Raw genomic sequence first — 27,617 nt, forward strand, 5'->3', positions numbered from 1 at the left:
GTTGTACGGTAATTTGGTAAAAAGCCAATTTGACATTTGCTCAGTACATTGTTTTCATTGAGGAAATGTACGAGTCTGCTGTTAATGATAATGCAGAGGATTTTCCCAAGGTTACTGTTGACGCATATTCCACGGTAGTTATTAGGTCAAATTTGTCGCCACTTTTGTGGATTGGGGTGATCTGTCCTTGGTTCCAAATATTGGGGAAGATGCCAGAGCTAAGGATGATGTTAGAGTTTTAGTATAGCCAATTGGAATTTGTTGTCTGTATATTTGATCATGTATATGTTTTTGCTCTTTATTCTTTGTTATAGAGCCAAAAAGATTGGAGAAGTGGTTTACCCATACATCTCCATTTGGGATAGATAATTCTTCGTGTTGTTGTTTGTTTAGTGTTTTCCAATTTTCCCAGAAGTGGTTAGAGTCTATGGATTCTTCAATTACATTGAGCTGATTTCTGACATGCTGTTCCTTCTTTTTCCGTAGTGTATTTCTGTATTGTTTTAGTGATTCACCGTAGTGAAGGCGTTGTCTCTATGTTTTTGGTTGGACAGGTTTCTCAATTTCTTTCTTAGATTTTTGCATTCTTCATCAAACCATTTGTCATTATTGTTAATTTTCTTCGGTTTTCTATTTGAGATTTTTAGATTTGATAGGGAAGCTGAGAGGTCAAATATACTGTAAGATTTTCTACTGCCAAGTTTACACCTTCACTATTACAGTGGAATGTTTTACCCAGGAAATTGTCTAAAAGGGATTGAATTTGTTGTTGCCTAATTGTTTTTTGGTAGGTTTCCAAACTGCATTCCTTCCATCTATAGCATTTCTTAATGTTACTCAGTTCCTTTGGCTTTGATGCCTCATGATTGAGTATTGCTCTGTTTAAGTAGACTGTGATCTGATAGGGGTGTCAGTGGGCTGACTGTGAACGCTCTGAGAGACTCTGGGTTGAGGTCAGTGATAAAGTAGTCTACAGTACTACTGCCAAGAGATGAGCTATTGGTGTACCTACCATAGGAGTCCCCTCGAAGCCTACCATTGACTATGTACATACCCAGCGTGCGACAGAGCTCCAGGAGATGTGACCCGTTTTTGTTGGTTATGTTGTCATAGTTGTGCCTCGGGGGGCATATGTGGGAGGGAATGCTGTCACCTCACCGCCCCCTGTGTGCTGAGGGTGTCAGGTTCTTGTCCGGTTCTGGCATTTAGGTCGCCACAGACTAGTACATCTCCCTGGGCCTGGAAATGATTGATATCCCCCTCCAGGATGGAGAAGCTGTCTTCATCAAAATATGGGGATTCTAGTGGGGGGATATAGGTTGCACACAGGAGGACATTTTTCTCTGTTAGGATAATTTCCTTTTAAATTTCTAGCCAAATGTAGAATGTTCCTGTTTTGATTAATTTAATGGAGTGAGTTAGGTCTGCTCTATACCAAATTAGCATACCCCCTGAGTCCCTTCCCTGTTTCACACCTGGTAGTTTGGTGGATGGGACTACCAGCTCTCTGTAACCTAGAGGGCAACCAGTGGGTCCGTCTCCTCTCTACCAGGTTTCTTGCAGGATGACAATGTCTGTTCTTTGGTGAAGTCTGTGTTTCTGCTCTTTAGGCCAAAGGCAGATGACCTCAGGCTTTGGATATTCCAGGATGATATAGTGAAGGCTTTTTGTTCCATAGAGTGTCCAATGTTGTTGGTTGTGGTTTGGCCTCAGGCCAGTAAGTGTGAGCAGAGCCTGCAGAGCATCTGGTACATGCCATTGGCTTGGGTGAGTGTGAGAGTGGGGGTTGGGACTGTTTGCCCGCTCACTACCTGCACGAATGTGTGGCTTCCATGTTGAGGCCCTCTTTGCGGGGGTGGGGTGGGCAGGAGTGGCATTAGGTCTGATCTGAGGGGACCTAAATGGGGTGTGGGCATGGTTGACTTGGGGGGGTGTTGATTGGTTGGGGTGGGGGTGTGGATGTGGATGTGTCTGGGTGTGCTGTGGTCTGGATGTAATTCCTCTTGGCATGGGTCCTCTATGTGTAGGTCCAGGGGGGTCCTGCAGGTCTGGGTCGGGTGTCAATTGATCTGTTGCTCCTGTGTGAAGTGTTGGGGATACGTTTGAGAGCGGTGTCCTTTAGAGTTCGGGTCAAGGTGGGCACTGCTGCCTTGTAGAGGTGGACCTGGTCATAGAGGCTGTTCAAGTCCAGGGTGGAGTGGTGGGCCAGGAAAACATTTGGGTTTGAGGCACAGTCACGGGAAATACTTGCGTTTACCAACTATATTGTGGCAGGGTGGAAGTCTTTTCGTGGTAGCAGGGTGGAGATAACCACTTGTGCGTTGGGGAAAGTAGAAGAAGCCTTTTCAATCACTCCCTTCAGTGCTGTGGCCACCCTTTCCTGCTGTGCACTCAGGTCGTTTGTGCCTGTGTGTATTATTATGTGGCTGGGTGAGCCTAGTTGGTCCTCAGACAGAAGGTCGAGCGCGCACTGGGTGTTTGGACACCAGAGTTTAGACACACTGTGTTTGGGAAAAAGTTTTTTTTTCTTCTATATATTTCCCATTTGAGTCCATAAGTAGTACAATCTGTGTCTTGTGTTTGTCCTCAGTGGGTTTGGGGGGGTTGTCAGCAGGGCTATCAGGGTGGCTGACGGGGGGGTGCTCAGAGGGGGTGAGAGCCGCTGGGCTTGGGGTTCTTCATTTGTCTGTTCTGCTGTGATGTCGACTCTATGGTCAGGGTCTGGTGTGGACTGTTCTGCTGTGGGGTCGAGACTTTTGTCGGGTGCTGAGGTGGGCTGTTCTGCTGGCTTCTTTGTCGGGGTGGCCACCTCTCTAATGGGTTGTTCTCTGTCACACGCCGTCCCCCTCAACCTCTCCTCCGTCCCCCTCACGCTCTCCTCCATCCCCCTCAACCTCTCCTCCACCAGCAGTCTGATTCTCTCTGTCTCTCTCTCTCTCTGTCTCTCTCTCTCTCTGTCTCTCTCTCTCTCTCTCTCTCTCTGTCTCTCTCTCTCTCTCTCTGTCTCTCTCTCTGTCTCTCTCTCTCTCTCTCTCTCTCTCTCTCTCTCTCTCTCTCTCTCTCTCTCTCTCTCTCTCTCTCTCTCTCTCTCTCTCTCTCTCTCTCTCTCTCTCTCTCTCTCTCTCTGTCATCACTTCTATCTTGATACATTTACATGATGTGCTTGTATAAAACTGAATTAAACATGGCTTGATGCTCTGTGTATGGTTAGTGTTTACCACTCACGGAACTTCTCCTGTAATTGAACTTGTTTATTTTGAGAATACTCAGCCTCAGCGTGGGCCCGCCATCACCCTGACCACAGCTTGAACACTCAACCACTCAACCTCCCATGCACACTTTTACGGTCATATACTACGAGCCATTTCAGTTCAGACAGTTAGACTAGACGACGGAGCAGTTTAAATAGCGGTGTGGCTTCTACAGTGTCAAATATAAGTGTCTAGATTGGTCCCCTTGGGTGTGTGTGTTTGTGCCTGCCTGCGTGTGTTCGTGCATGTCTATCTCTCTCTCTCTGTGTGTGTGTGTGTGTGTGTGTGTGTGTGTGTGTGTGTGTGTGTGTGTGTGTGTGTGTGTGTGTGTCACAGCCTCTCCCCTCTTCCTGTCAACCAGGTTTCCCTTGAAATGATGTGTATCTGTGCCCCGCAGCACTGGTTTGCAGGGGCAGTCCATATCCCTTAACTTGTCTAGGCCACTGTCTAACCTGTCTAGGCCACTGTCTAGGCCACTGTCTAACCTGTCTAGGCACAGGAACTGTCTAGGCCACTGTCTAACCTGTCTAGGCACAGGAACTGTCTAGGCCACTGTCTAACCTGTCTCGGCCACTGTCTAACCTGTCTCGGCCACTGTCTAACCTGTCTCGGCCACTGTCTAACCTGTCTCGGCCACTGTCTAACCTGTCTAGGCCACTGTCTAACCTGTCTAGGCACAGGAACTGTCTAGGCCCAGGAAGTGTCTAGGCCACTGTCTAACCTGTCTAGGCACAGGACCTGTCTAGGCCACTGTCTAACCTGTCTAGGCCACTGTCTAACCTGTCTAGGCCACTGTCTAACCTGTCTAGGCACAGGACCTGTCTAGGCCACTGTCTAACCTGTCTAGGCACAGGACCTGTCTAGGACACTGTCTAACCTGTCTAGGCCACTGTCTAACCTGTCTAGGCACAGGACCTGTCTAGGCCACTGTCTAACCTGTCTAGGCCACTGTCTAACCTGTCTAGGCACAGGACCTGTCTAGGCCACTGTCTAACCTGTCTAGGCCACTGTCTAACCTGTCTAGGCACAGGACCTGTCTAGGCCACTGTCTAACCTGTCTAGGCCACTGTCTAACCTGTCTAGGCACAGGACCTGTCTAGGCCACTGTCTAACCTGTCTCGGCACAGGAACTGTCTAGGCCACTGTGTGTGTGTGTGTGTGTACTGTGTTAATGTGTTTAGATTAGTGTTCTGGACATCCTTTTTTAAATAGACAGTATCACACAATGGTAGAAAAAAGGTGAATTATGCTATCTCTCTTACACACATTGTGACAAACACAGACATTCAATCCTCTCTCTCGCTCTCGCTCTAATGTAAAATGTTCCTTTTTTGATTCATTTAATAGAGAGTTAGGTCTGCTCTATACCACATTAGCATACCCCTGAGTCCCTTCCCTGTTTCACACATGGTAGTTTGGTGGATGGGACAACCAGCTCTCTGTAACCTAGACCAGTGTGTCCGTCTCCTCATACCAGGTTTCTTATAGGTCTGTCTCTCCCTCCCTCCCTCCCTCCCACACAAACACACTCACAAATTGGGTCTGTTTATCTACAGGGATCTGTGTGTCTGGCCAGCTGATAAAGGAGGTTGTATAGATCCATAAATACTAGCTCACTATCAACACTTGTCTCAATGACAGGAAATGTGCTCTGCTTTTCTCTCCTTTTATCCCTTCATCCCTTTATTACTCCAACCTGTCTGGAACGATCGGTCTCTTTCTGTCAATCCCTCTCAGCAGTACCTTTCAAGGTACAAATTGATTTATTCACTCTGTCTAGAGTGTGGAACCTGGCTCCCTCCCTCCTTTTACTCCCTCTCTCCCTCCTACCATCGCTGATTTGACTTTTTTTTCTTCTCTCCCCCTGTTTTTGAAACTGCATTCCTCTCCTCACTCCAGTTTTCCCAGGCGAGCTTATTCCCACTCTCCTCTACACCATTCATTCTCACTCTCCACCTCTTTTCTCCCCTGCTCTCTTTATCTCACACACACACACACACACACACACACACACACACACACACACACACACACACACACACACACACACACACACACACATATATGTATATATCTATCCAGCAGTGTTTAATCCTCTCTCTAGAGTAGCAGTATTTCGGGGTTCTCCTGATGGGGAAAGCAGATGTGTAAGGCGGGACTTCCTGGCATTCTTTAATGGCAACATGCAGCTGCTTCATATTGGGGTACTGGTTGTCTCCCCACCCCCTACATCCCAACCCCCACTGCTAGTGTAAGTCATTTACCCTCACCCCCACTACCTTCTTTCATATCGAGGCCATTACTTCAACTCTCCTACCTCATAGCTCTTTCCTAGTTCCCTACGACGGGTCCTTCCTCCCCATTCCTATTCCTATTCCTCCACCCTTATCCCCCACTACCTTAAGTCACCCATATATCTCAGCCATACTTTGACCACTACTTCCTAGCACTAGCCCTGCTCCCACCCTAACTGTGTGTCTTAGCCATACCCCACACGTACTCTAGACTTCCTCCAGAACTTCCTCCATTATAATGTGTTCCCACCTCCTGCTTACCCCCAGAATACCATACATTATGATCACCTTTAAACTCAGCCTCTTTTCAAAGATCCCCTGTTCACCTACAACTACATCAACTCGCAAGTAGATTATTTAAGCATTAAGGCCAGAGGGGGTGCGGTACATGGCCAATCTACCACGGCTAAGGGTTGTTCTTAAGCACGACACAATGTGGAGTATATAGGCCATATCAAATGTTAATGGTCACATGCACACAGTTAGCAGATGTTATTGCGAGTGTAGTGAAATGCTCATGCTTCTAGATCCGAGTGCAGCCAGTATCTAACTGTCACGGCTGTTGAAAGGAGAGGACCAAGGTGCAGCGTGGTGAGCGTACATTTTATTTTATTAATCAAAATGACGCCAAACAAAACAATAAACACTACAAAAACAAACCGTGAAGCTCAATGGCTATGTGCCCTAAACAAAGCCAACTTCCCACAAAGAAAGGAGGGAAAAAGGGCTACCTAAGTATGGTTCCCAATCAGAGACAACGATAGACAGCTGTCCCTGATTGAGAACCATACCCGGCCAAAATCATAGAAATCCAAATCATAGAAAACGAAACATAGAATGCCCACCCCAAATCACACCCTGACCAAACAAAATAGAGACATTAGAAGGCTCTCTACGGTCAGGGCGTGACAGTACCCCCCCAAAGGTGTGGACTATGGCCGCAAAACCTGAACCTATAGGCGAGGGTCTTGGTGGGCATCTCTCCTCGGTGGCGGCTCAGGTGCGGGACGTAGACCCCGCTCCACCTCTGGCTCACTCCGCTTTGGTGGCGCCTCTGGTGGGGGGGACCTCGCCGCCTCCCCCGGAATGGGGACCCTCGTTGCGGGCCCCGGACTGAGCACCCTCGTTGTTGCGGGCCCCTGACTGGGCACCCTCGTTGTTGCGGGCCCCTGACTGGGCACCCTCGTTGCTGCGGGCCCCTGACTGGGCACCCTCGTTGCTGCGGGCCCCTGACTGGGCACCCTCGTTGCTGCGGGCCCCTGACTGGGCACCCTCGTTGCTGCGGGCCCCTGACTGGGCACCCTCGTTGCTGCGGGCCCCTGACTGGGCACCCTCGTTGCTGCGGGCCCCGGCACCCTCGTTGCTGCGGGCCCCGGCACCCTCGTTGCTGCGGGCCCCGGACTGGAGAACGTCGCTGGAGGCTCCGGCCCCTCGCTGGAGGCTGGGCCACCCTCGCTGGAGGCTCCGTGCCACTGCTGGAGGCTCCTGCCATTACTCCTGCTGGGGCCCGTGCCATTACTCTCGCTGAGGCACCGTGCCATTACTCCTCGCTGGAGGCTCCGTGCCATTACTCCTCGCTGGAGGCTCCGTGCCATTACTCCTCGCTGGAGGCTCCGTGCCATTACTCCTCGCTGGAGGCTCCGTGCCATTACTCCTCGCTGGAGCCTCCGTGCCATTACTCCTCGCTGGAGCCTCCGTGCCATTACTCCTCGCTGGAGCCTCCGTGCCATTACTCCTCGCTGGAGCCTCCGTGCCATTACTCCTCGCTGGAGGCTCCGTGCCATTACTCCTCGCTGGAGGCTCCGTGCCATTACTCCTCGCTGGAGGCTCCGTGCCATTACTCCTCGCTGGAGGCTCCGTGCCATTACTCCTCGCTGGAGGCTCCGTGCCATTACTCCTCGCTGGAGGCTCCGTGCCATTACTCCTCGCTGGAGGCTCTGTGCCATTACTCCTCACTGGAGGCTCCGTGCCATCCGCTGGAGGCCCGTGCCATTACTCCTCGCTGGAGCCTCCGTGCCATTACTCCTCGCTGGAGGCTCCGTGCCATTACTCCTCGCTGGAGGCTCCGTGCCATTACTCCTCGCTGGAGGCTCCGTGCCATTACTCCTCGCTGGAGGCTCCGTGCCATTACTCCTCGCTGGAGGCTCCGTGCCATTACTCCTCGCTGGAGGCTCCGTGCCATTACTCCTCGCTGGAGGCTCCGTGCCATTACTCCTCGCTGGAGGCTCCGTGCCATTACTCCTCGCTGGAGGCTCCGTGCCATTACTCCTCACTGGAGGCTCCGTGCCATTACTCCTCACTGGAGGCTCCTTGCCATAACTCCTCACTGGAGGCTCCTTGCCATGGATCATCCCTGGAGGCTCCTTGCCATGGATCATCTCTGGAGGCTCCGTGCCATGGATCATCTCTGGAGGCTTCTTGCCATAACTCCTCACTGGAGGCTTCTTGCCATAACTCCTCACTGGAGGCTTCTTGCCATGGATCATCCCTGGAGGCTCCTTGCCATGGATCATCACTGGAGGCTCCGTGCCATGGATCATCACTGGAGGCTCCGTGCCATGGATCATCACTGGAGGCTTCTTGCCATGGATCATCCCTGGAGGCTTCTTGCCATGGATCATCCCTGGAGGCTTCTTGCCATGGATCATCCCTGGAGGCTCCGTGCCATGGATCATCACTGGAGGCTTCTTGCCATGGCTCATCACTGGAGGCTTCTTGCCATGGATCATCACTGGAGTGGAGAAACACACAGGAGGCCTGGTTCTGGGAGCAGGCACAGGACTCACCAGACTGCGGAGACATGCAGGAGGTATCCATGGGTATCCATTTTTTTCTGTCAAGTTCATCTAAACGCTTCTTTTCTACATTGGCTTGTCGAACTATTGTTGATGTAGCCATTTTATCGAGGTGAAAAGGTACAATGATATAAATGTGAAAAGGTGCAACGATATCAAGGTGAAAAGGCTAAACGTCATGGTATACGGTCTCACATACACACGGCTAAATGTTGTTCTAGCCAATCAGCATCCAGTATCCAAACTACCCAGTTTTTAAATGACTAAGGCACATTCTTCATACTACTTCCTGGTTTTTCTCTTCTTTGTTATTGTCCACAGTGAGTTATAGAATGGAGATTTGAGTATCTGCAGCTTTTATGGTGGAGGTCGTATATCTCCTGTGGAGGTCGTATATCTCCTGTGGAGGTCGTATATCTCCTGTGGAGGTCGTATATCTCCTAGCGAGGTGCTCTCTCCCTAAGCCCACACTATCCGCTTTACAGGTCGTCTGGGTGTGTGTGTACTGTGTGGGAATGCGGTAAGATCTACTACACACCGGCTACACACACGGACACTTATGCATATGCACACACACACAGGTGAGCACATATAAACACACACACACACATACTGTACACACGCACCAGCTACGAACACGCACACCAGTTACACACACACACACACTGTACACACGCACCAGCTACGAACACGCACACCAGTTACACACACACACTGTACACACGCACCAGCTACGAACACGCACACCAGTTACACACACACACACACACACTGTACACACGCACCAGCTACGAACACGCACACCAGTTACACCCACACACACACACACACACACACACTGTACACACGCACCAGCTACGAACACGCACACCAGTTACAGACAAACACACACACACAATTGGGCCGACCAACCAGTGCTCCCGCACATTGGCTAACCGGGCTATGTGCATTGTGTCCCACCACCCGCCACCCCCTCTTTTACGCTACTGCTACTCTCTGTTCATCATATATGCATAGTCACATAACCATACTACCTCAATCAGCCTGACTAGACTGTGTCTGTATGTAGCCTCGCTACTGTATGTAGCCTCGCTACTTCTATAGCCTGCCTTTTTACTGTTGTTTTATTTCTTTACCTACCTATTGTTCACCTAATACCCTTTCTGCACTATTGGTTAGAGCCTGTAAGTAAGCATTTCACTGTAAGGTCTACATCTGTTGTATTCGGCACACGTGACAAATAAACTTTGATTTGATACTGTATACACGCACCAGCTACGAACACTCACACCAGTTACGGACACACACACATGCACACACTGAGATGCAGTGTGCTTCCGAAGGGCCTGTTTGGGAGGAACCTGGGGTCACAAGTGAGAAAATAAATGTTGCTGCGTGACAAGGAGTGTTTTTAAGGGTATTGTTGGATAAAGCCATTGAAGTGTTCACGGTGGGGTATACTGTAGCCGTGTGCGTGCCTGCCTGCCTGCCTGCTTGAGTACGTGTGGTGTTTGTGTGTGAAGCTGGCTCTTCGGCACACTCCTACCTTTTGGCCCACCGATCTAGGTCCTAATTAGACCAGAACGCTGCACCACGGGGAAAGGAGAGAACCACCCTGTGTTCTAGAAGAGACTGCTCCTGTATGTTTGCATGTGTGTTTATGTTTTTCCCATGTATGTGCGTGTGGGAATGCATGTCACGATGTCATGAGTAGGTTTTTCCGTATGAGTTTGCGTGGGTGTGTGGTCCATCTCGGGTTGTTTGCGTGTGGCCCTGTATTTGTGTGCACATTGAGGTCAAACCCAGTGACAGAGTCTCTATAGGGCTCAGCCTGCTGTATGTCTGATTGGCCCTGGCACGAAGCATATGGTGTATTTTTACTTTACTCCCTCCCTCCCTCATTAAACTCCTTTTTTTCTGAGTAGCGAGGGATCACTGTGTGCCCAGAAACATGTGGAACAGGATGAAGAGGGAAAGAGAGAGAGAGAGAGAGAGAGAGATACTACTTGAGCTGTGACTTGCATTGTAATTTCAAAGCCACTTTTAATGACTTTGCATTCGAATCATTGTGTATTGCTCTGGAGACATTGCATGGTCCCTTTCATGTCAATAAAGTTGAAAAAAGCTCCCACACATCTCGTAACAATCTAATAAAACGTATTGTCCTCTCAGACATTCAATAACGTGTGTGTGTGTGTGTGTGTGTGTGTGTGTGTGTGGGGGGGGGGTTATCTTTTAATCAAGTAATTAAGAATAGGCTAGAGTCAGAGTGTGTTGTTGATTTGACTGTGTTTTTTGATAGTTGTGAGATGAACTTTCGATGTAAGGAAGTTTTGGGTTGTTGCAGATGGATTTAAAAACACACTGTACACACAGTAAACGTGTTTTGTGTTGCGTCCCTACAGCCAGTTTATCGCTCCCATGTGTCATATTTTGAAAATTAGCAGACAACTTTAATGATGCCTGCGCAGTTTTACAACCCAGGGTGTACCCAATGGAGCATTAAATCGCTGCAGCCGCTAGTTTGGCTCTCGGGTTGTCTACAGTATTATCAGATGGTTGATGTCGGTTTAGAGAGGGACATCTGGGTCGTGTTCATTAGGCACCAAATAGAACAATATAGACTGAAACAGATAGGGACTACCAGGACTCGTCCAATAAGAAATGCTTGTTTTCATTTTCTACTGGGGGGGGGAAAAAATAGTTTTACTACAGTGTGTTATAATGAATAAACCCATGGATAGCTGTCAATGCATACTTTACATAGGCCGAACCATAGAAATAGAACTACTAGAAGGGACAAATCCCCTCTGCAATTTGACTGGTCCACTCATGGGTGCACTCAATATGGCTGCTAATCCACCCATCGCAAAAAAAAATAGTATCTATTCCTACTGGTTCAACATACTGAGAAAGTGTTGTTGTTAGACCTCTTTGAGGGATGTATTTTGTTTATCTCCCTCTAATGCTCAATAAAATAACTGATTTAAGGTCAGTACTCCATACCGAAGTCCCAACCTTTACTGCCACGGGGTAAACAACACGCTCTAGCATCTGCTTGTCATTGATGACTCAAAGAAGTGTTGAGGAGAAGCAGATCCCAACAGTTGTAGTATATTATACTAGAGTTCTTGTGAGATACAGCATCTGACCCTACTGTGATGGATAATATTAACCCTGATTAGGATCTAGAGGTTCATAACACGGTCAGAGAGAGAGAGAGAGTCGCACATCATGACAATCAGCTTTGGTCTCGATCTTGCTCTATCTCGCTCTCTCTGTGTCTCTGTCTCTCTCTCTCTCTCTGCCTCTCTCTGTGTCTGTCTTTCTCTCTCAGTGCAGCTCCCTTTTCCAACAGTCAAAACTGTTGGAAAAGCATTCCAGGTGAAGCTGGTTGAGAGTATGCAAAGCTGTCATCAAGGAAAAATATGGCTATTTGAAGAATCTCAAAAATAAAATATATTTTCATTTGTTTAACACTTTTTTGGTTACTACATGATTCCATATTTTGATGTCTTCACTATTATTCTACAATGTAGAAAATAGTAAAAAATAAAGAAAAACCCTTGAATGAGTAGGTGTCCTAAAACTTTGACCGGTATTGTAGATATAAGCCTTCTTCTACAAGTTCTCATTTAACCAACCGTTTATAGGTTATTCCAAGTTTCCTCATGGCCTTGGAATAGTGTTAGTTTAAAGAGAGCTACAAACAGTGTGCCCCATGTTCTAAAGATTTCAGACTGATACAGTGCCTTGCGAAAGTATTCGGCCCCCTTGAACTTTGCAACCTTTTGCCACATTTCAGGCTTCAAACATAAAGATATAAAACTGTATTTTTTTGTGAAGAATCAACAACAAGTGGGACACAATCATGAAGTGGAACGACATTTATTGGATATTTAAAACTTTTTTAACAAATCAAAAACTGAAAACTTGGGCGTGCAAAATTATTCAGCCCCCTTAAGTTAATACTTTGTAGCACCACCTTTTGCTGCGATTACAGCTGTAAGTCGCTTGGGGTATGTCTATATCAGTTTTGCACATCGAGAGACTGAATTTTTTCCCCATTCCTCCTTGCAAAACAGCTCGAGCTCAGTGAGGTTGGATGGAGAGCATTTGTGAACAGCAGTTTTCAGTTCTTATATACACATTTAAAAATATATATATATATATAATAACTATGTTTGTACTCAGTGTTTGGTAGGTTACTTTCTAAATGTCATCCGTAACAGTTACTAGTTATCTGTCCAACATTGATCTTCAAAAATAGGATTTGGAAGTATAGATTAGCCAAACTGTTTTATCTGAGCATAACCCCAGAACTAAGGATGTATTAGCCAGCCCTACTCTGTTTATGATTTTGTTGTCATGGAGGACTGATTGGGCTCTGATTCGAGTTTAAAAAAGAAATTCTGCGCTCATGGAATGGCATGCTTTGAGCACTACTGAGAAGTTTAATTAACATGTAAAAAATGAGTGCTGTATGCTGCATTTTCTAGAGGCCTATTGTTGACCTTTTTGTTGGTGACACTTTGATATCTTGATAATATGCAGCTGTTTAAAGGGCAAATCCACAGATGAAACAATAACAAAATCTTTGCCCCGTCTCTGTTTTGGGAAAAAGCTGAGGGATGGATCTGGAGAGAAACGTAACCATTCTCACACTAATAGACACAGTTTTGGATGCAAGGACTGACCATCCATGATATTTAACATGATTGTTTTAACCATGTTGTGAGGCTATGCAGTGTTTGTTTTCATTTACATGGTTTACAAACATGATATTTTGGGTTCTCATGGTGTGTGACAGTTGAACCAAGCCTTGCGTCACTGCTTCATTGCTCCAGACCAGTGCAAGGGGGCGTTAGAGCACTGATTAGCTTTTGGGACCCAAGACGCTAATGTGTCTCTAACTGACAGTGAATGGAACATTGAAATGTTGGAAACTGATAATTGTGCACTACTTCAAAATTGAATTTCAATTAACTGAATGATGAGGATGAAGAAGGTGATTGAATTTAGAACAATAGTGTAAGAATTGCTATTCCTCTGTCCTGTACGCGCACACCCTGTTTGTTTCTACTCGTCGGTATTACTTACTAAAACTGTTGTTTAAGTAAGTAATACTAAAAACCTTTAATACACTAAGGTTTTTATTCTAAGAGAAACTAAAATGTTGGATTATATTCCATGATATTCTTAAGATATATGTGTTGACTGAATATAAGCAAGTGATGTCAGCTAAATAATCAAGTTGATGGTGCAGTCATATAGCCTCGGCACCTACATCAAGCTGAGTGACTCAGTCATATAGCCTCGGCACCTACATCAAGCTGAGTGACTCAGTCATATAGCCTCGGCACCTACATAAAGCTGAGTGACTCAGTCATATAGCCTCGGCACCTACATCAAGCTGAGTGACTCAGTCATATAGCCTCGGCACCTACATAAAGCTGAGTGACTCAGTCATATAGCCTCGGCACCTACATAAAGCTGAGTGACTCAGTCATATAGCCTCGGCACCTACATAAAGCTGAGTGACTCAGTCATATAGCCTCGGCACCTACATCAAGCTGAGTGACTCAGTCATATAGCCTCGGCACCTACATAAAGCTGAGTGACTCAGTCATATAGCCTCGGCACCTACATAAAGCTGAGTGACTCAGTCATATAGCCTCGGCACCTACATCAAGCTGAGTGACTCAGTCATATAGCCTCGGCACCTACATAAAGCTGAGTGACTCAGTCATATAGCCTCGGCACCTACATCAAGCTGAGTGACTCAGTCATATAGCCTCGGCACCTACATCAAGCTGAGTGACTCAGTCATATAGCCTCGGCACCTACATAAAGCTGAGTGACTCAGTCATATAGCCTCGGCACCTACATAAAGCTGAGTGACTCAGTCATATAGCCTCGGCACCTACATAAAGCTGAGTGACTCGGTCATATAGCCTCGGCACCTACATAAAGCTGAGTGACTCAGTCATATAGCCTCGGCACCTACATCAAGCTGAGTGACTCAGTCATATAGCCTCGGCACCTACATAAAGCTGAGTGACTCAGTCATATAGCCTCGGCACCTACATAAAGCTGAGTGACTCACTCATATAGCCTCGGCACCTACATCAAGCTGAGTGACTCAGTCATATAGCCTCGGAACCTACATCAAGCTGAGTGACTCAGTCATATAGCCTCGGCACCTACATAAAGCTGAGTGACTCAGTCATATAGCCTCGGCACCTACATAAAGCTGAGTGACTCAGTCATATAGCCTCGGCACCTACATCAAGCTGAGTGACTCAGTCATATAGCCTCGGAACCTACATCAAGCTGAGTGACTCAGTCATATAGCCTCGGAACCTACATCAAGCTGAGTGACTCAGTCATATAGCCTCGGCACCTACATAAAGCTGAGTGACTCAGTCATATAGCCTCGGCACCTACATAAAGCTGAGTGACTCAGTCATATAGCCTCGGCACCTACATTTACATCAAGCTGAGTGACTCAGTCATATAGCCTCGGAACCTACATCAAGCTGAGTGACTCACTCAGATAGCCTCGGCACCTACATCAAGCTGAGTGACTCAGTCATATAGCCTCGGCACCTACATCAAGCTGAGTGACTCAGTCATATAGCCTCGGCACCTACATCAAGCTGAGTGACTCAGTCATATAGCCTCGGCACCTACATCAAGCTGAGTGACTCAGTCATATAGCCTCGGCACCTACATCAAGCTGAGTGACTCACTCAGATAGCCTCGGCACCTACATCAAGCTGAGTGACTCAGTCATATAGCCTCGGCACCTACATCAAGCTGAGTGACTCAGTCATATAGCCTCGGCACCTACATAAAGCTGAGTGACTCAGTCATATAGCCTCGGCACCTACATAAAGCTGAGTGACTCAGTCATATAGCCTCGGCATCTACATAAAGCTGAGTGACTCAGTCAAATAGCCTCGGCACCTACATAAAGCTGAGTGACTCAGTCATATAGCCTCGGCACCTACATCAAGCTGAGTGACTCAGTCATATAGCCTCGGCACCTACATCAAGCTGAGTGACTCAGTCAAATAGCCTCGTCACCTACATAAAGCTGAGTGACTCAGTCATATAGCCTCGGCACCTACATCAAGCTGAGTGACTCAGTCATATAGCCTCGGCACCTACATCAAGCTGAGTGACTCAGTCATATAGCCTCGGCACCTACATCAAGCTGAGTGACTCAGTCATATAGCCTCGGCACCTACATCAAGCTGAGTGACGCAGTCATATAGCCTCGGCACCTACATCAAGCTGAGTGACTCAGTCATATAGCCTCGGCACCTACATAAAGCTGAGTGACTCAGTCATATAGCCTCGGCACCTACATCAAGCTGAGTGACTCAGTCATATAGCCTCGGCACCTACATCAAGCTGAGTGACTCAGTCATATAGCCTCGGCACCTACATCAAGCTGAGTGACTCAGTCATATAGCCTCGGCACCTACATCAAGCTGAGTGACGCAGTCATATAGCCTCGGCACCTACATCAAGCTGAGTGACTCAGTCATATAGCCTCGGCACCTACATAAAGACTCAGTGACTACATCAAGCTGAGTGACAGTCATATAGCCTCGGCACCTACATCAAGCTGAGTGACTCAGTCATATAGCCTCGGCACCTACATCAAGCTGAGTGACTCAGTCATATAGCCTCGGCACCTACATCAAGCTGAGTGACTCAGTCATATAGCCTCGGCACCTACATAAAGCTGAGTGACTCAGTCATATAGCCTCGGCATCTACATAAAGCTGAGTGACTCAGTCAAATAGCCTCGGCATCTACATAAAGCTGAGTGACTCAGTCAAATAGCCTCGGCACCTACATCAAGCTGAGTGACTCAGTCATATAGCCTCGGCACCTACATCAAGCTGAGTGACCTACATCAAGCTGAGTGACTCAGTCATAGCCTCGGCACCTACATAAAGCTGAGTGACTCAGTCATATAGCCTCGGCACCTACATCAAGCTGAGTGACTCAGTCATATAGCCTCGGCACCTACATCAAGCTGAGTGACTCAGTCATATAGCCTCGGCACCTACATCAAGCTGAGTGACTCAGTCATATAGCCTCGGCACCTACATCAAGCTGAGTGACTCAGTCATATAGCCTCGGCACCTACATCAAGCTGAGTGACTCAGTCATATAGCCTCGGCACCTACATCAAGCTGAGTGACTCAGTCATATAGCCTCGGCACCTACATCAAGCTGAGTGACTCAGTCATATAGCCTCGGCACCTACATAAAGCTGAGTGACTCAGTCATATAGCCTCGGCACCTACATCAAGCTGAGTGACTCAGTCATATAGCCTCGGCACCTACATCAAGCTGAGTGACTCAGTCATATAGCCTCGGCACCTACATCAAGCTGAGTGACTCGCTCATTCACAGCTTTGGATCAAAATAAATAAGTGCCAATATTCTTTCCAATGGCCTTTAATAAAGAAACGTTCTGGTTATCCTGACCTGGACACCATGTATTATGGAAACTAAAAGGAAAAATATTACCACCGTCTCTTGCGCATGTCATTTTCCATATGGATTCATAACAAATTACTATGGGAATAAATATCACTGAATGACAGAAATATTGGAACAAAGTAGGCTAATGAAGGTAACCAAATTATTGCTTACTGGAAAATACCATTTCAAAATTAATGGAAGAGGCAAGTGGAAGAGGGAAAAGACAGCATTCAGAGGTCAAGATGACGCTGCTATAGGGACTGGTCTTGATAAATCAACAAGATTTTTATTTTCACTGAATCTCCATTTTGGTATTGGTTAGACTCCAATTAGGGCGTGGAAATGTTAGGATTATCCTACTCCCGACTTGTCACGTTGTACAGCGCCAATATGGGCTATTAGTAGGACAATAGACTCTTGCCAACACATCTCTGTAGTTTGATACTTTGTGCAAGGCAATTGATCAGCATTAAAAACTTAGTGGATGGGGCCTCCGGAGTGACGCAGCGGTCTAAGACACTGCATCGCAGTGCAAATTGCATTGCTACAGATGCTGGTTCGATACCCGTGCCCAATAATACCCAGCGTTGTGAGGCGACTCACAATTGTCCCAGCATCGTTCGGGTTAGAGGAGGGTTTGGCCGGCCGGGATGTCCTTGTCCAAAAAATTGCCACGTGGCACGGTTTCACTCCCTCTAAAAACATAAATAAATCATTCTAAATAACAAACTGGCTTTATTTACAAATTAGTAAGAATGTCTCACCTCATGTTCAAGAATGGCCTTTTTCCCTTTATTCAGATTGCAATAGTTCACTTTCGGTTATTTGAAAACGAAATTATCTCCAAAATGTTGTTACTTTTTAAACAAAGCGATTATTATTAATTATTTTAGATCTATATAAAAGCCACTTAGGACAAATCTGATCTGTGAGAATATCTAACTAAAAATGACCCTTAGATATTCATTTAGAATCATCCAATCCTCCAAATGTAATTATAGAGCCATATAGATTGCAAAATAGTTGGGAAGAGATTTTTGATGGCACATGGTTGATGAATTGAGTCCTACAGAACGAAAAACCATATATGTGACAATTTTTCCATTTGAAGATAATCAGTTATTTTTATATTATTAATTGTGTGTACCACATTTTATGGTTGACAAATAATTCACCATACCCATATCTTCCAACAATTGATTTTTTTTTTTGTTATTTCAAAAAATACTTTTTTATTGCTGTTTTAATTTTTAGAATGTGGAAGAACAGTATATCTCCAGTTATTTCCGTTTGTGGAAGAACAGTATATGTGACGATTGCATGACTCTTGTAAGATGTTTTTCTTTTAACACCTGATATGAGGTTTTAAGTACTTTCAAGTACAGATGCCCTTCATGTAAATAACTTAAATGCAATATGTAGTTAATTCATTTGTATGGAGGTTCATTTAAAGGTGGTCTATCAACTTTAGCACTGATTACTTCTCTTAAAAGTTGAGTCATGAAATAAATCTTAGTCACATTTAAAATGATGTCCTCAATGTGAACATACCATAGAATAACTACAAAAATAGAATACAATTAAATGAATTAAATCAAAACAAGCACAACTTGTACATATCAAATATGGATCAATGTGATGTTCCAATATGCATGTCCATTATGCAGGTCCCTAAGGTCAATATTACAAAATGTTCAGAAAACCATTCTCTTTGCATTTAACACTATGATCAGCAATTAAGATTTGAATTGCGTTTTTTTTATTTTTATTACCTTTATTTTACTAGGCAAGTCAGTTAAGAACAAATTCTTATTTTCAATGACGGCCTAGGAACAGTGGGTTAACTGCCCATGCTAAAGGCAACTGCCCATGCTAAAGGCAACTGCCCATGCTAAAGGCAACTGCCCATGCTAAAGGCAACTGTCCATGCTAAAGGCAACTGTCCATGCTAAAGGCAACTGTCCATGCTAAAGGCAACTGCCCATGCTAAAGGCAACTGCCCATGCTAAAGGCAACTGCCCATGCTAAAGGCAACTGCCCATGCTAAAGGCAACTGCCCATGCTAAAGGCAACTGCCCATGCTAAAGGCAACTGCCCATGCTAAAGGCAACTGCCCATGCTAAAGGCAACTGCCCATGCTAAAGGCAACTGCCCATGCTAAAGGCAACTGCCCATGCTAAAGGCAAGACATGTCCTTCTGTACTGAGGTGACAGCAGTAAATAAGTATTAACTGCTTAGAGTTCATGCTAAATGTGGTGACCGAGAGACGTACTGTATATTGTAATGAATAAAAGGGAATCGAGATCAAATGAATACTCACATAGTGTATGTGACGACTTCTTTTGTTTTTAATTCATTCAGATGAAAAAAATAATAATTCTCAACCGAACGCATTGTTCATAACATTTTCTACATTAGGAACAACATCTTAAAATGAAATTAATTCAATATTTTGTGCTGGTTCAAATCATACACAAATGGATTGACATAGAAAACACCTACTATGTGTTGAATTTCCTACAATAGGGGTGACACGTCTTCTGAAATGTATTCAGATTCAACACACTATACAGGTTCAGGGGATCAGAAACTCACAGGGAAAAAAACGGTTAATTATGTAGCTTGGTTTAACAACAAATGATTCACTCATTTATAAATGGACCGTGCAGCAGCTGGCAAGTAGTTGAACATGTTCATCAGATCTTGGTACTTGTTTTTTTTTTGATGGGCAGAGGACTCTCATATGCTCTAGGGTAGTGGCTTGCAAAATAGGGAGGTTGAGGTGTAGCTCCTTGTTTTGGTTTGGAGATCAGCCACCATTTCCATCCCTCAAATAGACTGTGGCTCTGTCTGGCGTACAGATTCCAAGGATCCTCAACTGAAATTAGAACAGAAACATTATAAACAACTTTCACAGTCAAGCATTAGGATATTTTATTGTTAGAACAACATGTTGCATGTTGATGGGATGTTAGTAAACTATTCTCTGTGCAATACCTGTGACTTTTAACCACCTCACGGAGGTGATCTGTAGTCCAGCTGGTCGCTTGAGGACAGAATCTAGGAGGTGCCTGAAGTCTTCACATTACATCCTCATCACCTTGAATGGTTTTGCTGGTTGTGCTTCAAGTATCATCTTTGAAACATCATCAGGTGTATGAAGGACTGACACCTTGCGCCTCTTCTCCATGGTGGCAAAAGATCGATCACAAGGAAGAAAAGAATGACCAGAGACCATGAACTTCTGCTCAACTTGGGTAAAGTAACCCATAGAGACGAGCATCGACATCAGATTGAGCAGCCGCCAGTTGTTATTCTGCCCACAGCATCTGTCACTGAAGATGATCAACTTGGGCACCTCTGGTTTGGTGAGTGGCGTTAATTTTGTCTTCACCCACTTCAAAATGCAGCTTGCCACCTCAATGGACCCTTGGTGTGCAGTCCCTGCGGGATACAGTGTACCGTTACATATAACTAGCTAGATAGACAGCTGCCTCTGATTGAGAACCACACCCGGCCAAACACACAGAAATAGAAAACATAGAATTCCCACCCCAACTTACGTCCTGACCAAACCAAAATATAGAGACATAAAAAGGATCTCTAAGGTCAGGGCATGACAACAATACTAGAAATATACATGTAAACAGGCCTAAACATAACAAAATATTGCTATAATCCTACCTTGAAAGAAACGATGTGTATCCAGAAATACCTCTCTGACATAGGGTCCAGCATATCTCTTGATGATTTCTTCCTCAAAGAAATCTCGAGCCATGATACCTGAAAAAGGAGGCAACAGTGAATTATTGTGGAACACATAACAGTCCGTGAGGTGTTGGCTACAATATTTTATGTACCTTAGCAGTATTAGGCCTACTTTACAGTATTGTAGCCTACTGTACCTGTTCATTTTCCCGGGCTTTCACGTTCGGTGTAACACAGGCATCTGATGATAGTGTTTGCGAATAGCACTGTCTGTGACCAAAATCCCCAAGGCTACCAGTATTTTTTAAATGTCTCCAGTAGATTTTCCGTTCCTCCTGAAAGCCCTAATCTGCTCACTTAAATGAATAGAGATCCTGGTCATGGTGCTACAGTATGTTGTTACAGCATAATCAAAGTGAGGACAATCTGCTGTATACTATTGTAAACTGAAAGTCACACATTTCCAATACTCCTCACCCTGCCCCAAACTCCACCCTTAAACAGCACATTTTTGAATGGTAACTGTGTTATCTGAAAAAAAGACATTGCGACCAAAGAGAACAGACAGAATAGACATTGTTTTCAATAAGCCAGTATCAGGAATCAAGGTAAGACCCAAGTGCAGACTGTGTGAAGTAACAATGTTTATTTTAACCACAGGGGCAGGCCAACGACAGGTCAAGGCAGGCAGGGGTCAATAATCCATAGTAGGAGCAAAGGTACAGGATAGCAGGCAGGCTTAGGGACAGGCAGATTGGTCAGGCGGGCGGGTACAGGGTCAGGTTAGGCAATGGTCAAAAATCAGGAAGATGAGAAAAGAGAGACTGGGAAAAGACTGGGAAAAGACAGGAGCTGACAGGACGAACGCTGGTAATCTTGACAAACAAGACGAACTGGCCACAGACAGAGGACACAGGTATAAATACCCAGGGGATAAGTGGGGAAGATGGGCGACATCAGTAGGGGGGTGGAGACGAGCTCAAGGACAGGTGCTACAGATCAGGGCGTGACACCCAGTTTATTTCTATGGTGCTACTCGTTCCAGGGTTAGGACTTTAATTAGGGTGTGGAAATGTCAGGATTATTTTGTTCTTACTGTAGTACTGTAGCTTACTCCTGACCGGTCACGTTGTACAGCACCATTATGGGCTATTTGCAGGACAATAGATTCTTGCAAAGGAGGGTAGGGGGAGAATTGTATGGTCAAATGTATTACTAGGTTATCAATTGGAACCTTTAACAAGTGGAAGGGGGAAAATGTATTATTATTATTAACCCTGTTTTTCACAAGCGTACAGACTGTGAATTCTGCAAACAACGTTTCTAGGATGGCCTATTAGCAGGACAATATATATTGGTCATGGCTCCCGAGTGGCTTTTATTGCTCAAACTCGCACACTTTTGATAGACTTAATGGGGCAATCTGTCCTTTGGTTGCCTCGGAGGCCTTGATTCCCAATGCGTTATAATCTGTGTAATGGAGATGTCACAGTGGTAATTGAAACATCAGGAGATGAACAAGCATTTCAATGTTCTGGGTTAGCTCTATTCCATTATCTCATCACTGTGTTAGGAAATGCTCTCAGATCAGCGTTTCACTGCTCTGTGTTTGTGGGGGAAACTGGGTTAACGCTATTCCATTATCTCATCATGTTTGTAGGAACTGCACTCAGATCAGTTGTTGTTTGGGGGCGACTGGCAGCCTGGTAGCAGGTGTTTATTTTAAAGACACTAATAAAAGTATATGTGTTGGGGAAGTGTGTCTCTCTCTCTCTTTCTCTCTTTCTCTCCCTCTCTATTTACCTCTGCTGAGCCCTGAGGACACATACACACTCTGTGCATTGTGCTGCATGCTGTTTAAGAACCATAGAAGAGAGGAGCCACAGATGGATCTAAAGTAGGAAAGAGAGAGACTGTGTGCCAAGTAGACCTCCCAAACTGTGCCGGTCCTGCCAAACTCTTTAATGAGCATGTAGGGGCCACTGGTTGATGCTTATTTATAAAACCATCTTAGGCCTCACTGGCCCCTGTCTGAGACGTCTACTGCAGCCCTTACCCTCCACATACAACACCTGTTCTGCCAGTCACATTCTGTTAAAGGTCCCCAAAGCACACACATCCCCGGGTCACTTGTCTTTTCAGTTCGCTGCAGCTAGCGACTGGAACGAGCTGCAACAAACACTCAAACTGGACAGTTTTATCTCAATCTCTTCATTCAAAGACTCAATCATGGACACTCTTACAGTTGTGACTGCTTTGCGTGATGTATTATTGACTCTACCTTCTTGCCCTTTGTGATGTTATAATGTCCAATAATGTTTGTTTGTACCATGTTTTGTGCTGCTACCATGTTGTGTTGCTACCATGTTGTCATGTCGTGTTGCTTCCATGCTGGGTTGTCATGTGTTGCTGCCTTGCTGTGTTGTTTTCTATAGGTCTCTGTTTATGTAGTGTTGTGTTGTCTCTCTTGTCGGGACGTGTGTTTTGTCAGATATTTACGTTATTTTTATTTATTTGATTTAATCCCTGTAGGAGGTCTTTTGCCTTTTGGTAGGCCGTCTTTGTAAATAAGAATGTGATCCAGTTAATTAAAGGTTAAATCAATTAACATAAGGTATACATTCGTAGGCTGGTCCTATGTCCTTGCTTCTCCCCACTCCTTGATCGAAACCAGCTGCTTGCATAGCTTGTGTTAGCGCAGAGCTCCGCTCACAGACATCTATTTTAGGAGTTGGCTCTAATAAAGGCAGTAAAGAGTATTAGCATAGCTCTGTTATAGGACGGTAACATGGGAGACAGTATAGTGACAGGGTATACAGGACAGTGCCAGAGAGGACAGTAGAGTGAAGGACTTAACAAACACCTCCCCGTTGTCATTAGTTAGAGGTGAGGACAGATTTTGGGCTTTGTAATTATATCTGTAAAAGCTAACCCAGTCATAACGCCAACACACTGTGGAGTGTGGCATGGCCTTAGAGGAGCATAGCACACAGATGTAAGCGAGCAGAGAACACACAGATGTAAGCGAGCAGAGAACACACAGATGTAAGCGAGCAGAGAACACACAGATGTAAGCGAGCAGAGAACACACATATGTAAGCGAGCAGAGAACACACATATGTAAGCGAGCAGAGAACACACATATGTAAGCGAGCAGAGAACACACAGATGTAAGCGAGCAGAGAACACACAGATGTAAGCGAGCAGAGAACACACATATGTAAGCGAGCAGAGAACACACATATGTAAGCGAGCAGAGAACACACAGATGTAAGCGAGCAGAGAACACACAGATGTAAGCGAGCAGAGAACACACAGATGTAAGCGAGCAGAGAACACACAGATGTAAGCGAGCAGAGAACACACATATGTAAGCGAGCAGAGAACACACAGATGTAAGCGAGCAGAGAACACACAGATGTAAGCGAGCAGAGAACACACAGATGTAAGCGAGCAGAGAACACACATACGTAAGCCAGCAGAGAACACACAGACGTAAGCCAGCAGAGAACACACAGATGTAAGCGAGCAGAGAACACACAGATGTAAGCGAGCAGAGAACACACAGACGTAAGCGAGCAGAGAACACATACATAAGCCAGCAGAGAACACACAGACGTAAGCGAGCAGAGAACACACAGACGTAAGCGAGCAGAGAACACACAGACGTAAGCGAGCAGAGAACACACAGACGTAAGCGAGCAGAGAACACACAGACGTAAGCGAGCAGAGAACACACAGACGTAAGCGAGCAGAGAACACACAGACGTAAGCGAGCAGAGAACACACAGACGTAAGCGAGCAGAGAACACACAGACGTAAGCGAGCAGAGAACACACAGACGTAAGCGAGCAGAGAACACACAGACGTAAGCGAGCAGAGAACACACAGACGTAAGCGAGCAGAGAACACACAGACGTAAGCGAGCAGAGAACACACAGACGTAAGCGAGCAGAGCACACACAGACGTAAGCGAGCAGAGCACACACATATGTTCTTTCAAGCAGTGAGCTCACAATCACACACAAACACATATTTGAAGAAATAAGCACTCACACACACATTGTCGGTAAATGTTACATTTTTACTGTTGTGTACAGTTCACACACTCTTCCTGCTGTTACCTACTTTCATTAAACATGGCTCATTTAATACATTTTATGGGTACGACCATGTCTGTCTGTAGGAGTTTGATTAGGGGGGAACACACATCACTTAGGATAATGTTTATCTACCTACCTCGTCTAACGACAGGATGCAGAGTCAGAGGTGGATGGGAGAGTACTTTAGAGTACTTTATTCTACAGTATACCTGGGGTATAAACCTCAGACATAAACCAGAGGTGGATGAGAGAGATAGGAGACAGCTGTTACAGTACTTACTGTTATTCTACAGTATACCTGGGGTATAAACCTCAGACATAAACCAGAGGTGGATGAGAGAGATAGGAGACAGCTGTTACAGTACTTTAGTGTTATTCTACAGTATAACTGGGGTATAAACCTCAGACATAAACCAGAGGTGGATGAGAGAGATAGGAGACAGCTGTTACAGTACTACACATACATGATTTGTCATTCTTCAACCATTGTGGTAACCTGCTGTTGTAGTGTAGAGAGGCCAGAAACTATGCACTTTTCACCTTGTCATCCCTCAACATTTTTTTCCTCAGAAAACCAGGAAAGAAACTTGACTGAAACCATGATTACATAGGGCCACACTTGATAAAGCATGTCTATCTGCAACTACAGTAACCTTAGTGATTTGATCAGAAGAGCCTGGGTTCTGGCTGCGGATTTGTCTGGGTTCTGGCTGAGGGATTTGTCTGGGTTCTGGCTGCGGGATTTGTCTGGGTCCTGGCTGAGGGATTTGTCTGGGTTCTGGCTGAGGGATTTGTCTGGGTTCTGGCTGCGGGATTTGTCTGGGTCCTGGCTGCGGGATTTGTCTGGGTCCTGGCTGAGGGAATTGTCTGGGTCCTGGCTGAGGGAATTGTCTGGGTCCTGGCTGCGGGATTTGTCTGGGTCCTGGCTGAGGGAATTGTCTGGGTTCTGGCTGCGGGATTTGTCTGGGTCCTGGCTGAGGGAATTGTCTGGGTCCTGGCTGCGGGATTTGTCTGGGTCCTGGCTGAGGGAATTGTCTGGGTCCTGGCTGCAGGATTTGTCTGGGTCCTGGCTGAGGGAATTGTCTGGGTTCTGGCTGCGGGATTTGTCTGGGTCCTGGCTGCGGGATTTGAAACGTCACAACTGATTGACAAAGTTCTTTCTGAAATGTGTTTTTTCTTGTTTTGTTTGGATGCATCAGATGCCACCAAGGTGATAGGTGGATGTAAGAGAGAGAGAGGCAGAGGGAAAGGGAGTGATGGAGAGAGAATGTGGACAGCCAGCATTTTATGACTGTCTGTGGTAACGTAACAAACGGAAAAAGATGATAGCGCAGATGCAGTTTACTTCTGCCGGTAATCACATTTCATTTCATTTGTCACATGCCTCATAAAACAACAGGTGTGGACTAAAATAATAATCACAGTGGTTGTAGAAGGTGCAACAGGTCAGCACCTCAGGAGTAAATGTAAGTAGGCTTTTCATAGCCGAGTGGGGGAGGCAGAACATAGAACAGCAGAAACTGGATCAGCAGCACGATCAGGTGGACTGGTTACGGGGACAGCCGGGAGTCGTCAGGCGAAGTAGTCCTGAGGCATGGTCTCGGGGCCAGGTCCTCTGGGAGGTGAAAGAGAGAGAGACTTAATTTTTACAATGTTGCGAAGATGGAAAAAGGCAACTTTTGAATTTGATATGGTTGTCAAAAGAGAGATCAGGGTCCAGAGTAATGCCAAGGTCTTTCACGGTTTTAGAGATTCATTGTCAGATCCGACCTCAGAATTCTTTGTTTCTTGGGACCTATAGAACGAGCATCTCTGTTGAGTTCATTCATGCCTCATTTATGTCTCAGCTGGCTCTCATTTTAGCTCAATAGAGAGTCCACAGCTGTGTAAAGGCTTTTTCGGGGTCCAAAGCCACGATCGTCCGGCGGCCCATTGTGACATGGCTACCCTGCATCTGAAACCACCGTCTGCGGTGGACGCACAGGCTGCCGTGCACCTCCCCAAAATTCCCAACCAACACGGCTTCATGTACATGGATCAAATCAAATCTGTTTATTTGTTGCTTACACAGATAAGCAGGTTCAGCGAAATACCTATATTTAACTAGCTCCAACAGTGCAGTAGAATATCTCGCAAATATAATACAAACACACAATTAATTGAAGCAATCAAAACAAGAAATCAAGAAATAACATTCCAAAGTAAATATATTAGAGTGAGCATGTGTACGAATCCATAATATACAGTGCCTTGCGAAAGTATTCGGCCCCCTTGAACTTGGCGACCTTTTGCCACATTTCAGGCTTCAAACATAAAGATATAAAACTGTATTTTTTTTGTGAAGAATCAACAACAAGTGGGACACAATCATGAAGTGGAACGACATTTATTGGATATTTCAAACTTTTTTAACACATCAAAAACTGAAAAATTGGGCGTGCAAAATTATTGTAGCGCCACCTTTTGCTGCGAAGGAAGTTAGAGCTATTTTCACACGGCAATGCAAGCCAGTGTTAGCGCAATGACTGGAAGTCTACAGGAACAGTTAGCATGCTAGCTGTTCTTGTTCATCCGACACTGGAGAAGTGGATAAAGGGCTTCATTGCCAAAATCTCAAACTATTACTTTAATATGGAGGTCGTTACAGTCATTGGTTTTTCTGTATAGATAATTATTGTGATCATTTTCAGGATGGAAAAACGGTTTCAGTGTCAATTTAAGTAACCAAAACCAGATAGAACGCATGCAGAAAAGATGCTGAACTATAAATATTTTTGAATAACCATCTTTAATTACTAACAATCAAATAAAAGATAGAAAGTCAGGAAGAGTACTAAATACAAAAAAAAAACAGACATTCGTGGTACATGCCCATTGAGTTTGTTATAACGTTTGACCAGAGGAACACAGCATTAGGCCACGTGTCATCTTCAATGCCCTTGCTGATGGAAGGAGGT

General features: G+C 45.5%; 1 protein-coding gene and 1 long non-coding RNA gene across 40 annotated transcripts in view; one reads left to right on the forward strand and one right to left on the reverse strand.

Moving 5' to 3' along the window:
* The window catches only part of LOC118386752 (protein eva-1 homolog C-like), a 226,051-nt gene that overhangs the window by 162,138 nt on the left and 36,296 nt on the right, over window positions 1-27,617 (forward strand). The gene's annotated exons all lie outside the window — the stretch shown is intronic.
* Window positions 13,605-16,678, reverse strand: LOC127931329 (uncharacterized). Of its 37 annotated transcripts, none has more exons than XR_008140741.1 (7): window positions 15,430-15,524; window positions 15,230-15,349; window positions 15,150-15,189; window positions 14,544-14,623; window positions 14,304-14,463; window positions 14,144-14,263; window positions 13,752-14,103 (listed from the first exon to the last, which is right to left on the reverse strand). It is a non-coding gene; the product is annotated as an uncharacterized LOC127931329 (long non-coding RNA). The 37 variants fall into 37 exon arrangements; XR_008140711.1 differs by lacking the exon at window positions 15,150-15,189 and adding an exon at window positions 14,744-14,823 and having other exon boundaries at window positions 15,190-15,349; XR_008140734.1 differs by lacking the exon at window positions 15,150-15,189 and adding an exon at window positions 14,744-14,823 and having other exon boundaries at window positions 14,504-14,623; window positions 15,190-15,349.

Source organism: Oncorhynchus keta, chromosome 8 (genome assembly GCF_023373465.1).
Source record: "Oncorhynchus keta strain PuntledgeMale-10-30-2019 chromosome 8, Oket_V2, whole genome shotgun sequence".
NCBI lineage: Eukaryota > Metazoa > Chordata > Actinopteri > Salmoniformes > Salmonidae > Oncorhynchus > Oncorhynchus keta.